At 35.8% G+C, this 5,315-nt stretch overlaps 1 non-coding gene across 1 annotated transcript; it reads right to left on the bottom strand.

Annotated features, from left to right (window-relative positions):
* Positions 1-4,883: 4,883 nt before the first annotated feature.
* LOC112752495 (small nucleolar RNA R71) lies at positions 4,884-4,991 on the bottom strand. The gene has a single exon (XR_003176929.1). It is a non-coding gene; the product is annotated as a small nucleolar RNA R71 (small nucleolar RNA).
* Between the last annotated feature and the right edge of the window lie 324 nt (positions 4,992-5,315).

Genomic DNA, 5,315 nt, shown 5'->3' with positions numbered 1-5,315 from the left:
CAGCTTACAGGCGTTATCTGTTTTTCTTGTGGTCAGCCTGGACATATGGCTAAGGACTGTCCAAAGAAGCCAGTACAAGGAATAGATAGGTCGCGACAGCAAGGACGTGTGTTTGCTATGACTGCTGATGACGCAATGAAATCAGACTCCCTAATTCAAGGTCAGTGTTATGTCAAATCTCGACTCTTAACTGTACTGTATGACTCTGGTGCATCACATTCATTTATTTCTGAGACTCTTGCGCATGAGTTGGGATTAGATTTCACCATGTTAGATTATAATCTAATTGTTCGTACACCCACATCTCAAAATGCCTTGAGTAGTCAAGTATGTCAACAGGTGCCTTTTGTTATTGAGGCTAGGACTTTTATACATGACCTGGTTTGTTTGCCTTTGTGTGGTTCGGATATTATCTTAGGTCTAGATTGGTTGTCCAAGCATCATGTTTTCCTTGATTGTTTTAAACGAATTGCTACATTTCCATCATCTGAAATGCACACTGAACCAGTTGAGTCTTGTACTTTCTATTTATATTCCCTAAGAGTTATTTCTAGTAATAGTGGGTTAGAGGGTTACGTTCTACTATCGGCTAGCTCAGAAGCTAATGAACAAGACTTGGAGCAAATCCGAGTGGTGAAGGAGTTTTGATGAGTGGATAATTTATACGCTTTTTGACAATGTTTTTAGTATGTTTTTAGTAGGATCTAGTTACTTTTAGGGATGTTTTCATTAGTTTTTATGTTAAATTCACATTTACTATGAGTTTGTGTGTTTTTCTGTGATTTCAAGTATTTTCTGGCTGAAATTGAGGGACTTGAACAGAAATCAGATTCAGAGGTTGAAGAAGGACTGCTGATGCTGTTGGATTCTGACCTCCCTGCACTCAAAATGGATTTTCTGGAGCTACAGAACTCAAAATGGCGCGATTCCAATTGCTTTGGAAAGCAGACATCCAGGGCTTTCCAGAAATATATAATAGTCCATACTTTGGCCAAGAATAGATGACGTAAACTGGCGTTCAACGCCAGCTTTCTACCCAAATCTGGCGTCCAGCGCCAGAAAAGGATCCAAAACCAGAGTTGAACGCCATAAATGGATCAAAACCTGGCGTTCAACTCCACAAATGGCCTCTGCACGTGTAACACTCAAGCTCAGACCAAACACACACCAAGTGGGCCCCGGAAGTGGATTTATGCATCAATTACTTACTCATGTAAACCCTAGTGACTAGTTTATTATAAATAGGACCTTTTACTATTGTATTAGGCATCTTTGGTCTCAGTTTTAATCCATTATTCATCTTAGGAGACTATTGATCACGTTTTAGGGGGCTGGCCATATCGGCCATGCCTGGACCTTTCACTTATGTATTTTCAACGGTAGAGTTTCTACACTCCATAGATTAAGGTGTGGAGCTCTGCTGTTCCTCAAGGATTAATGCAAAGTACTACTGTTTTCTATTCAATTCATCTTATTTCGCTTCTAAGATATCCATTTGTACCCAAGAACGTGATGAAGGTGATGATTATGTGTGACGCTCATCACCATTCTCCCCTATGAACACGTGCCTGACAAACACTTCCGTTCTACATGAAATAAGCTAGAATGAATATCTCTTAGATCTCTTAATCAGAATCTTCGTGGCATACGCTAGAATGATGGCGGCATTCAAGAGAATCCGGAAAGTCTAAACCTTGTCTGTGGTATTCTGAGTAGGATTCAATGAATGAATGACTGTGACGAGCTCCAAACTCGCGATTGCAGGGCGTTAGTGACAGACGCAAAAGGATAGTAAATCCTATTCCAACATGATCGAGAACCGACAGATGAATAGCCGTGTCGTGACAGGGTGCGTGAGCATATTATTCACTGAAAGGATAAGATGAAGCCATTGACAAGGGTGATGCCTCCAGACGATTAGCCGTGCCGTGACAGGGCATTGGATCATTTTCCCGAGAGATGACCGAAAGTAGCCATTGATAGTGGTGATGTATCACATAAAGCCAGCCATGGAAAGGAGTAAGACTGATTGGATGAAGATAGCAGGAAAGCAGAGGTTCAGAGGAACGAAAAGCATCTCCATTCGCTTATCTGAAATTTCTACCAATGATTTACATAAGTACCTCTATCCCTATTCTATTATTTATTATTCGAAAACACCATTATCAATTTATATCTGCCTAACTGAGATTTGCAAGGTGACCATAGCTTGCTTCATACCAACAATCTCCGTGGGATTCGACCCTTACTCACGTAAGGTATTACTTGGACGACCCAGTGCACTTGCTGGTTAGTTGTATCGAAGTTGTGAACCATCGTATTGGCACCATGTTCTTGGCGCCATTGCCAGGGAAAGAAGGAGCCATGAATTTTACATAATTAAAGTGTAATCACGATTACGCGTACCAAGTTGCTCACATTGCCAGGGATTGTTTGAGCCTGGACATCACAATTTCGTGCACCAAATTTTTGGCGCCGTTGCCGGGGATTGTTTGAGTTTGGACAACTGACGGTTCATCATGTTGCTCAAATTAGGTAATTTTCTTTTTGTTTTGTTTTCAAAAATTTTTCAAAAATCTTTCAAAAATTTTTCTTTTGTTTTCGAAAAAATAAAATAAAATAAAATAAAAAAAAATAAAATAATGTTTTCAAAAATAAATTATTCTATGGCTTCAAGATTTTTAAGAATGAATTCTAGTGTTTCATGAAACATGTTGAATCCTATCTGGCTGTAAAGCCATACCCAAACTGCTTTGGGATTGGTATTCAACTAATCACTCCAGTCCATGTAATTATATGCTAAAGCTTGGCTGGCTATTAAGCCATGCCTGACCCTTTGATTGGAGCTTTTGAGCATAAGATTCCTGGAATTCATATTAAAAATTTTGGAATCCTTATTTTTCTTTTCCAAAATAGTTTTTCGAAAAATATAAAATAAAAAAAATCCAAAAAAATTTTAGAAAATCATAAAAATCAAAAATATTTTTCTGTTTCTTGTTTGAGTCATGTGTCATGTTATAAGTTTGGTGTCAGTTGCATATGCATCTTGCATTTTTTCGAAAATTCATGCATTCATAGTGTTCTTCATGATCTTCAAGTTGTTCTTGGTAAGTCTTCTTGTTTGATCTTGATGATTTTTTTTGTTTTGTGTTGTATGATGTTTTTCATATGCATTCTTGAATTCTTAGTGCCTAAGCATTAAAGAATTCTAAGTTTGGTGTCTTGCATGTTTTCTTTGCATTAAAAGTTTTTCAAAATTGTGTCTATGATGTTCATCTTGACATTCATAGTGTTCTTGGTGTTCATCTTGACATTCATAGCATTCTTGCATGCATCACATGTTTTGATCTAAAAATTTCATGCATTGCATCATTTTAGTGTTTTTCTCTCTCATCATAAAAATTTCAAAAATAAAAAAAAAATATCTTTCCATTTTTCTCTCATCAAATTCGAAAATTTGAGTTGACTTTTTCAAAAATTTTTAAAATCAAGTTGTTTCTTATGAGTCAAATCAAATTTTCAATTTGAAAATCTTATCTTTTTTTCAAAATCTTTTTCAAAAATCAAATCTTTTCCAAACTTCTTAGTTATTTTCGAAAATTCTAAAAATATTTTTCAAAAATATTTTTCTTATTTCTATATCAAATTTTCGAAAATAACATAAGCAATTAATGTTTTGATTCAAAAATTTGAAGTTTGTTACTTACTTGTTAAGAAAGATTCAAACTTTAAGTTCTAGAATCATATCTTGTGATTTCTTATGAATCAAGTCATTAATTGAGATTTTAAAAATCAAATCTTTTTCAAAACTACTTTCTAAAATATCTTTTTATCTTACCTTTTTCAAAAAGTTGGTTTCAAAATATCTTTTCTAACCTCCTAACTTCTTATCTTTTCAAAATTTGTTTCAACTAACTAACTAACTTTTTGTTTGTTTCTTAACTTTTTCAAAACTACCTAACTAACTCTCTCTCTCTCTAATTTTCGAAAATATCTCCCCTCTTTTTCAAAAATTCCTTTTAATTAACTAATTATTCTTATTTTTATTTTTTATTTTAAAAAAATTTTCGAAATTTTACTAACTTTTTTCAAAAACTATTCTCAAAAATCACTAACTCTTTTTCAAAAATTGTTTTTGAAAATTCACTTCCCCCTCTCATCTTCTTCTATTTGTTTATCGATATACTAACATCTTTCCTTCAACTCACCAAAAATCCGAACCCCCTCTCTCTCTGAGTTCAGATTTTCTTTTCTTCTTTTCTTCTACTCACATAAGGGAACCTCTGTGCTTGGGCATAAAGGATCCATATTATTATTATTATTTTTTTCTGTGCCCTCTTCTTTGTCATATGAGCAGGAGCAAGGAAAAGAATATTCTTGTTGAAGCAGATCCAGAACCTGAAAGGACTCTGAAGAGAAAATTAAGAGAAGCTAAATTACAACAATCCAGAAATAACCTTTCAGAAAATTTCAAACAGGAAGAGGAGATGGCAGCCAAAAATAATAATAATGTAAGTAAGATGCTTGGTGACTTTACTGCACCTACCTCCAATTTACATGGAAGAAGCATCTCCATTCCTGCCATTGGAGCAAACAACTTTGAGCTGAAACCTCAATTAGTTTCTCTGATGCAGCAGAACTGCAAGTTTCATGGACTTCCATCTGAAGATCCTTTTCAGTTCTTAACTGAATTCTTGCAGATATGTGATACTGTTAAGACTAATGGAGTAGATCCTGAAGTCTACAGGCTCATGCTTTTCCCTTTTGCTGTAAGAGACAGAGCTAGAATATGGTTGGACTCTCAACCTAAAGATAGCCTGAACTCTTGGGATAAGGTGGTCACGGCTTTCTTAGCCAAGTACTTTCCTCCTCAAAAGCTGAGCAAGCTTAGAGCTGATGTTCAAACCTTCAGACAGAAAGAAGGTGAATCCCTCTATGAAGCTTGGGAAAGATACAAACAGTTGACCAAAAAGTGTCCTTCTGACATGCTTTCGGAATGGACCATCCTGGATATATTCTATGATGGTTTATCTGAGCTATCAAAGATGTCACTGGACACTTCTGCAGGTGGATCCATTCACCTAAAGAAAACGCCTGCAGAAGCTCAAGAACTCATTGACATGGTTGCTAATAACCAATTCATGTACACTTCTGAAAGGAATCCTATGAGTAATGGGACGCCTATGAAGAAGGGAGTTCTTGAAGTTGATACTCTGAATGCCATATTGGTTCAGAATAAAATATTGACTCAGCAAGTCAATATGATCTCTCAAAGTCTGACTGGAATGCAAGCTGCATCCAACAGTACTCGAGAG

This window comes from Arachis hypogaea, chromosome 15 (assembly GCF_003086295.3).
Source record: "Arachis hypogaea cultivar Tifrunner chromosome 15, arahy.Tifrunner.gnm2.J5K5, whole genome shotgun sequence".
Taxonomy (NCBI): Eukaryota; Viridiplantae; Streptophyta; class Magnoliopsida; order Fabales; family Fabaceae; genus Arachis; species Arachis hypogaea.
The sequence above is the reverse complement of the archived record's forward strand: the minus strand, read 5'-3'. Positions and strand labels throughout refer to the sequence as shown.